Here is a 9,545-nt window from a genome sequence, read left to right on the forward strand (position 1 = left end):
GTCTGAATGGACATGACCCCCTGCATGCCTGTTTCCTTCTCACACACTCACCAGATGAGCCATGTGGAGAGAAGACATAAGGTTCCTCAGCATGGAAGTTGGGAGCCAGGGGACCCTCCAATAAAGGCTTTTGGTGAGCACACTCTGATGACTGAGCTACACTCTAACTGCAGAAATAACTGAGGCAGTAGGATGGGCAGGGGAATGAGAGCCTGGGGGTCTTACAATAGCAAGCAGGAATGAGAACCAAGTAAGGCTCACTTGTTGGACCAACATCACATATAGGTAAATGTGTACACAGGTTAGAAAGATCACATTGGAGTACATTAAATTCTACATGAGACATTGATGACAATGTTGTGATTATACAGAGTGAATGGGCGTGGTTGGGCTTGAGATGGGAGACCAAGGTACCTAGAACTCGGGGAGTTGGGGAATGAGGAGGAATTGTGGGAGATGAGGTGGGAAACCCAGGGAGGGGGGAATGAGATAGAGAAGGATGTTAAATGCCGGATTGAGATTGGGATGTACCATCCTGGAGAGGGGGAGCATGGGAGGTGTTCATCAAGAACAGCACGGGGTTAGGCACACCAATTTTGACAGTATTGAAATATCTCTATTCCATTAGCAAAAAGCCCGCCTCTGTGGAAGGCTCCCCTGGGTTATATTGCCCTTTACACATTCCCCGCTCCCAACTCAGCCCCTCTGCTGCTGCTCTCCCCTCTCCTGGGCCCTTGGACCCCACCACTGTCCAGCAGTAAAAGTGAGTGCCTGGCCTAGCAGGCCCCTGCTTCGGCTCATTGTTGATGCCCGTTCTGGTGTTTTGGTTGGTTGGTGCCTGTGCATCTGCTTCTTAGATATTTTGTCTCTCCCCCTTTGGCAGCCACAAAGAGAACGTCATGGGAAAGCAAGAACTCGGGCTGACAGGACAGGGTCTTCGGCGGCCTGCTCCATACTCCCTGTCTGGATGATGGCAGGCACCAGACTTGAGACCTTGGAGAGCTCTCTACGTTGGGATATAAAAACAAAACCATAGACTTTCTATTTTATCTGGTTTCCCCTCAATACAATAAAAGTTCCAGGAGGGAGAAGTAGTTCCTTTGGACCCTGCCCCCCCCTTCTTAAAGTCAAATAAACATCTGTCAAGGAGGAACAAGACAGGACTCCTTGTGATCAGATGTTCCTGGTTCTACAGCTATTTATCAAAGCTTCTCTCATCAATTAGAGAAATATTTGAAAAATCATCACAGCCCCTGCGAGCGCCTCATGTATAATTCAAAGCAATGGCTCCGGATGCAGTGAGGAAGCCACGGAAACCAGGGTTGGCTTTTGAAGGTAAACCTGTCTATTGTTCCTTTCATCCCAAACTCAGGAACAAACTCCGGGCCCCTTGAAAATTGCGTTTGGCCTTGGATGTAGAAGTGTAGAAATCTTGCACTTAAAGTGTGGGAACTTCCTCTCCTCCCCCGGGGCCCCCTATAGGGAAGACCATTTCTCAGCTCTTAGAAATTGGGTGTCCCTGTGAGATTAAGGCAGTGAGAAGTGACCCCTCATTTGCTGTTTGTCCCAGGCTCCAAAACCGAGTGGTTCCAAGAGGGCTACAAAGAAATAAAGCAATCAAACAAGTGATCAAATAATACCACATCAAACCCACCCTTACTTTTCTTATTTCATTTGCTGTTCCTCACAGTGCGGGGAATACCCTATTTGATAGATGAGGAGACGAAAGCAGAGAGGTGGAGTGACTTGCCCAGAGTCACACAGCAAATCCACAATGAAAAGTATTTATACTTCCACCACCAGACACTGTCTCGAGGGGCATAAAACCTGTTTTCGTTTTGATTGTGTTACTCTATTTGAACAACTTGGAAATTGGTAAGTGGGAAATTGGCAGTTTTCATTTTTTTCATTGAAATTTGGTTTGGAATTAGTAAAGTCTTAATTTAAGAATATCAAATGCCTATCACTAAGGGCAGTGTCCGTCTTGCTTATATTATTTAAGCCATCCCATGGCTGAATGGTATTTATTTATTTTAAAGATTTTATTTATTTATTCATGAGGGACACAGAGAGAGAGGCAGAGACACAGGCAGAGGGAGAAGCAGGCTCCACGCAGGGAGCCCGGTGCGGGACTTGATCCCGGGACTCCAGGATCATGCGCTGGACTGAAGGCAGGTGCTAAAGCGCTGAGCCACCTAGGGATCCCTGAATGTTATTTAATTAACAGGTTTGACTGATTTCACTTCTGGATCACACAAAAGACATATAGAGTCAACACAATTTAAGACCCCAGCGCCATCAGCTAAGGACACCTCAATGATGGGGTGATACAGGAGCAGGGCAGGAGACACACCTCTGGACATTGGGGAAAATACTTCCCTTGGATTCAACCCAGAAGTCATTCTTCCTGCTTAACCTCAGTCCTTGCCTGCCCTTGTGACATGGCAGGACACCGAAGTGGCTCTGAGAGGGACAGATGGACCCCTGTGGGACTCCATGTGCGGTGGGTCACTGGGGGCAGGCCCTGGGCAGGGCAGGCACAGAGACAGGTAGACGGTCCTCCTCGGGGCTGTGCTCTCGGAGGTATCGGAACACCAGATACGTGACTGGAATGCCGAGGGATTCCAAGCAGAAAAAGGGCATATTTCCCCGTGGAGGGGGATGAGAGCCCAGCTCTGCCCAGAAGAGCCAGGGGTAATGGGCACAGAGCAGAGGGTCCAGGACCTGCCTGATGCAAAGGGAAATAACCAACGGGAACCAGGCCCTCAAGGCGAGCCCAGAGGGCCAGGTGCATGGCCCTCCACGCCCAGAATGCAGCAGGCGCTCAGCAAGGTGAAGGAAGGAGCCGTAGCACCTCTTCCCTGCGGAGGCTCACCGGGATGTTGTGGTGTGAGCTGGGGCCCCTCTTCTGTGCTCCCGTGATGCCCTGGGCTTGCTGTCACCGTGCATTAGAACGATCTGGCTTCCAGTCGGCTTCCTTCCTAGAAGCCCCTTCTGCATTCCCAGCATCTTCTCCAGCATATGGTGCCTATTAAACACTGAAGGAAGGAGGGAAGGAGGACAGGGAGGGAGGGCTCTGCCAGGGCGCGGGGCTGCGGGTTTCCCCACTAAGCGAGCAAGGAGAAGGACCTGGGAGTTGATAGCAGGTGCCGCTGCACATCATCCCTGCGTGGCTGAGTGTGATTGCACTGCCGTGGGCTGTGCACGGAGCCTCACCCAGGTCTCCTCCCACAGGTGGAAGCTCATGCGTGCTGTTTCTCCACGAGAGTCCAGGTCTCGAGACTCCAGAGTCTACCTTGGTCACCACCGTTTTGCCAGCCCCTGGCGTGTAAACTTCTTAGAATAACTTAATAAATACCAGTTTAATGAAGGAATCCGTGCTGAGTTGGGTCCTTCCGTGATCCTTATAGAGCCCAGCTTGACCAAGGCCATCGGTGCGTGGCTCACACGGTTCTCCACGCAGGTTGTAGCCGCGGCAGTGGGAGTCCACAGCCTGCAGCCCACAGGAGCAGCCCCGGCCAGCTGCCCCACCCTGGCCCCCCATTTCGCGCTCACAATGCTGAACCCCAACAGGTCAACGGCCTGGGGCTTCCCGGTGGAGGAAGATCTCTGCCGTACCCAGCAGCCCGCAGGATTTCCCTGATACTCGACCTCTAGGACAGGTAGAGAATGGTCCTGCCCTTTTGGGGCCTCATCTTCCCCTCAAGGGAAAGCGGAGGCCACCCCCGATGATCCCAAAGCTTTCCTGGCTTTCGGAGAGAAACAGGGAAGGAGGCGGATGCGGTGGTGGTGTTCTGGCCGCTTCCTGGGGCAGCTCAGCTCCACCGCTGGTTCCAGGGCTCCGGGGGTAGGGGGGCGGGGGGAGCCGGGGCCCTCATGTAGGATGAACTCGAAGAGGAGATGTGAGCAAGCATGAGTTAGCACCCCTACTTTGGGCCCGGGAAAACGTGTCAGAGACACGGAGGGGAGCCTGCTGTCACTTGTGAAGACAGCAGACTTCCAGACTGAATATAGGGCCTGCCTCTCGGCTGCGAGGGGGGCGGTGGGCTCCTTGCCTCGAGGCTGGGGTGCAGAACAGCAGAGCACAGCGGAGCGTGCCTGTGCGACTTTGTGTTTTTCCTTAAGACATTTTGGGAGATGAGGATGCAAACCATCAAGAAGCCTAACGAGAGCTGTGGGTCCCCTCTCTGGAAATAGGCACCGACCCCTGACACTTTGCATCAGAGGCGAGGGAGGGGGACGGATTCCTTGAACTCGGGGGTCCCGAATGACAAGCCTGCGGAGGACGGGGAGCTCTGGGAGTAGGAGCCATGGGTTCTTTTTTTTTTTTTTTTTTTTTTTTTTTTTTTTTTTTTAAATTTTTTTTATTTATTTATGATAGTCACAGAGAGAGAGAGAGAGGCAGAGACACAGGCAGAGGGAGAAGCAGGCTCCATGCACCGGGAGCCCGACGTGGGATTCGATCCCGGGTCTCCAGGATCCCGCCCTGGGCCAAAGGCAGGCGCCAAACCGCTGCGCCACCCAGGGATCCCAGGAGCCATGGGTTCTTAGCTGTCATCGGGGCTCGGCTCCATCTGGCTGCACCTCTGGGTGGCCTCAGTCTCACCATCTGTAAAATGGACGGGCCGGGAGGGACTAGAGCCCACTTCCTTCCTGGCTCCATGCTGGGTTCAGACTCACAGCCACGCTGAGAGCGCCCGCCGGGCTGGGCCGCTGCCCTCTGTGCTCAGCTGAGAAGCCAGGGCCCTGGGGCTGGGGGACCAGGGGTCGCAGGGGGTTGGAATTAGGTCTCCAGCGTGAGACGGAGGAGCCGAGGAGGCCGGGACTACAGTGGCTGTCCCCACTGGACACGCCAGGTGTTCGCTCTCTCCTTCTCTCCCCCCAGCTCTGTCCAGGGGGCCACATCTGGGAGCTGGGGGGCTCCTTTGGCAAAGGAAGCTCCACCGCTGGCTTCCTTTCTGGGCTTCCCTAAGTGGGGCTGACAGGGCGCCAGGGCTGAGGTCACGGACTAATTTCTAGGAGAAAGAACCAAGGCCAAGACAGCTCCACGGGGCCAGAGGTCTGGGGGGCACCTGCTGTGCCACCTGAGCAAGAACTGAGCATTTTCTTCTTCCCTCCCCAAGCCTCCTGGTGTTCTTCACCCCTCGGCACCCACACCCTCCCTCGCTTCCCAGTAAATCCCAGGCTAGGGGAAGGGGGACCAGTGGTCCAGACCAGCAGGAGCCAGACTCCCCTGCCCAAGTGCTCCTCCTGGAAAGGATGCCTGGCCGGTCCACATCCCACCCTGTGGTGAGCCCGCCCTGGGGCCTCCCCATCCAAGCCCCCATCCCGGGCCCTCCACCCCCTCCACCCGGGACCCTCCACCCTCCCCACCCCAGGCCCTCCACCCCTCCACCCCAGGCCCTCCACCCCTCCACCCCAGGCCCTCCACCCTCCCATCCCCTTACCCCGGGCCCTCCACCCCCTCCACCACGGGGCCTCCACCTCCCACCCTGGGCCCTCCAACCCCTCCACCCTGGGCCCTCCAACCCCTACCCTGGGCCCTCCTCCGCCCCATCCTGGGCTCTCCACTCCCTTCACCCTGGGCCCCCACCCCCCACCCCGGGCTCTCCAACCCCCCCATTCTGGGCCCTCCACCCCCTCCACCCCGGGTGCCCACCCCCCCCCACCCCGGGCCCTCCAATCCCCCCATTCTGGGCCCTCCACCCGGGGCCCCCACCCCCCAACCCTGGGCCCTCCACCCCCTCCACCCCACTTAGAGCTCCTTCTCTGGTTCTTCACGGGCAGAATCCACAAGGTAGCTTCTGGGGGGGGGGGGGGTTGCTTCCTGACTCAGATCATGTGACATTCTTTAGAGGAAAATCATTATCCCACTTGAAATTATGATGCATTCACAAGAACAGTCAGTGAAAAGCCACGGAGCACTGGCTCTCACTGTCCACTTCTTTAAGATTCCACTCACTCGTTAAGGGACCCTGTGCTTCTCTGCTGCCTGTGGTTTCTCTCTGGGGTCAGTGTACCCTTCTTCCCACCTCTGCGCCTTCCCATGGGTGGTTCCTTGGGCCTTCTCCACCCCTCAAGGCCTCTCCTATGCTTTGAGACAGCTCCAGGCCACCTTCTCTACAAAGCCTTTCCAGATACCCAAATCCGAGTGAGGTTTCCTTTCCCTACAACCCTTGGTCAACGGGGTGTTGAGAGGAGAGAAGATGGTGTCTGAACCCCATGCCAGCTGCTTCACTCGAGCAGGACCTCAGATAGACCCCATAGCAACCTTTGGGGATAAATACTAATGTCCCCATCTACCGACGAGGTCTGGATGGGGCTGACGAACTGACCTGCCGAAGGTCACACAGCCAGAAAAGTGGAAAAAGTCCTCAAAGCCTGGATTCTGTTCCAATGTTCTGTGCAGACTTCTGTTTCCTTCCAAGCATTTCTTTCTTCCTGACTGGTTTACCCAGGCTTGTTTGTGTGGCTTCTCCCCCGATCTGGGGTCTCCTGAGAACAGAGGCTGCTCTCTTCCCCTCCGCCTGGCCCACAGTGCTGCGCAGAGGGGCTGCTCAGTCAGTGTTTGAAGGATTGAATTAAATCTCCCCACACAGTGGTTGGCATTTTCCTGCACCTAAAGCCGCAGTAATGAAATTTCTGCCTCGCGCAGTAAAGGATTGAAATGTCGAAAATGTCACAACCCGGAGGAAACCGGAGCTTTTGAAATTTACAAATAAAACAGTGGCCCCGGTTTATGGAGCACCTGTCGTAGGACCCATTGTGCGCATTTCTCTCTGACTCTTGACGATCAACTCAGTTGGCTCCAGGAGAGGTGGCTGGTGCCTGGTGGCTGTGGCTGGCATCGGTCCTGATAGGTCAGTGCCCTCTGTGTTCCTCGTTGGACATTTGAGTACCACGCCTGCCTTTAAGTCATGTGCCCTTATGGTTGTCCCATCTTACAGATGAAGAATGAGGCTCACAGGAGAGAAAGAGATCACCCAAAGCCACACGGTTCGCTCTTGCCGGAGTTGGACATGGGAGCCTGGAGTGTCTGCGGCACATGTCACTTAACCTGCACACCATTCGACCTCAGAGCCGGGCTTTCATCCCTCCCTTTCCTCAGCTAGGGCAGGCTTCTCCCACCCTCGATAGGCCTGGGGTCAGCGTTCACCCTGGGGTGGGTGCGGGCTGCCTCTCCGGCAAGCTGGACCTCCGGGTGGCGCAGCCCATCTGTTTACAAGAAAAGCACTCCGCCTGGGCTCAGCCCCATCCTGGAAGGGCAAACACCTGCCACGTTGCTGGCATGCAGGAGGCCCCGGGGCCTGCCGGGATGCTGTTGCTGAACAGCGGTCAGTGGTCCTTCATCCACGTGGAAGAGGAATGAAGCAGAGACCCACCACTCAGAGAAGTGGATCGCAAATGGCAATCTTTGGTTGGTTGTATTTTGGTGACTCCGCAAGAAACAAACCATGGATTTAGGGGCTGAAGCCCTGGGTCCCCATTACTGTGTAATACTGGCTGCGGCGCTTACCCTGTTTGGACTCACATGCTCACCTATAAAGCCACCTGGGTGAATGTACTCTGAGAGGCCCTCCAGCTCCTCCTCTATGAGGATTGGAGGGTAGGCTCTGGGGCCTGATGGCCTGTGTTCACCCCAGCAGTGGGATGAGGGGAAAGATCCCTCTTGTTAAATGGGATAATAACAGTAGTTGCCTCCTCTGGACGTTGCACAGAAAGCACTTAGAATAACAGTCCCAGCCACATGGTACGTACTCAGTAAGTCTCTGATTGTCACACTGAGAGTGGAGTGGTCATTATGGCTCTGAGCAAGACAATGGCAAGCAAGTATTGTCTCCATGGTACAAATGAGAGACGGAGGCCCAGAGAGTTTACGTAACTTGCGCAAGTTCACGCAGCTGAAGTGGGGACGGGCCAGGCCTCAGGCTCCTCTGTCACCAAGCTTCTCTTCCCTCTTGCTGTACCCCCACTGCTCCAGGAAGGAGACCCACAGTTGGGCAGCAGGTGAGCATGGGATCTCCTCCAGGCTGGAAGGAGGATTGGCCTGGACGAGCCTTTGTCACTCTATCAAATCGCCTACCACAGCCATGTGTGACGAGGTGGGGAGAATGTGGAGCTTGTGTTCAGGGGCCTTGGGTTTCAGTCGGCCTCCTTTTCTTACTGGCTGTGTGACTTTGGGAAGGGCAGGCAACCCCTCTGGGCCTTGGTGTCTTCATCAGTCAAAAGGGGGAAAGCAGCCCTGCCCTCTCAACTTACAGGGTTGTTAGGACCATTAACCAAAGTGCCATGTGTTTGGAGTCAGAGTACTTCCTCAGCGGCAAAGGCACCGAGGGCTTTGTGTGTCTCAGGGCCCCCGTCGAAGACAGCTGGCTCACTCAGGTGGGGTGAGGGAGAAGGAATCAGTAAGAGATTGTTTACGAAAGTGGGGCCAGCATGCAGGAAGCCCTGAATGCCGTGGTGCTTGCAAAGACTGGTGGGAGCCGAGAGGCCTCCCCGCAGCAGGTCTGCAGGTGCAGGAGGAGGGCGGGTAGGACAGCAGGGACAGCAGCCAGGGCTGGGGGGTGATGGCTGCCGTGTAGACGGCAACTCCCAGGCCCCAGCAGAGGAAGGCCCGGGCGCCCCAGCTGCGCTTTCGTCCCCGCTGCGGTCTCCTCCTTGAGCGGCCCATGGCCAAGCTCAGCGTGGGCTTGCTGGAGCACACACGCTCCACCCAGGCAGGCCCCCCCCGAGCGGAGGCGAGAGCAGGCCCGAGGGACAAACAGGTGCCATCCAGGGCCACATAGCACAGGGGGCCTGTCGGAACCCCCTCCACCCTCCGGGTTTTGCCCCTGCAGGAGACAAGGCCGTAATGGGACCCGCGCTCGAGAGAGTGCCACATTCAGCCTGTCAGGGGGTTATTGTAAAAGGAGATTTAGTCTCTTTTTTGTGAGTAAAACAATGAAACCTCCATAATTGTTCCAGGAGAAATAAACATGCCAAAATATTTAAGTACTAATAAAACTTAAGAATTATCCCAGCATATTTAAATATAGATGTATTTTTATGGCTGGCAATGAAGGCAATTGCCAGCAGAATGCATTTCATCCCGGCCATTTGCTCCTCACTGCCCACCCCTCCTTCGAGGCCTTGGGGGGTGGTGGATGGGGGTGTGGATGGAGTGGGTGTGGAGCCTTCCCGGGGTGATGGGAGAGGCTCCCCTCTCTGGCCGGCGAGCCGCAACCGTCACTGAGCTGCCTCCGGGACACGAGGCGCTGCACACCACTCTGCAGGGCTGCCCCCACCCTAGGCCACCCGAGGTCCATGGGCGTCCTCCCCATCCGACTGACATGACAGCCGAGGCCCAAGGGGCAGGAGGGGGCAGTGAGTTGCTGCAGGCTGTGCAGCAGGTAACTGCTCACACCCTCTAGACCACCTCTCCCAGCTGCTCAGCCCCGTAGGGCTGGGTCTACGCAGGCAGAGCGAGGGCCTTGGCCAAGTCCTCAGCAGCTTCGGAACAAGTGTCTCCGACTCCATGCCCACGCGGCTGCTCCCCGGCCCCCCAC

Source organism: Canis aureus, chromosome 4 (assembly GCF_053574225.1).
Source record: "Canis aureus isolate CA01 chromosome 4, VMU_Caureus_v.1.0, whole genome shotgun sequence".
Lineage (NCBI taxonomy): Eukaryota > Metazoa > Chordata > Mammalia > Carnivora > Canidae > Canis > Canis aureus.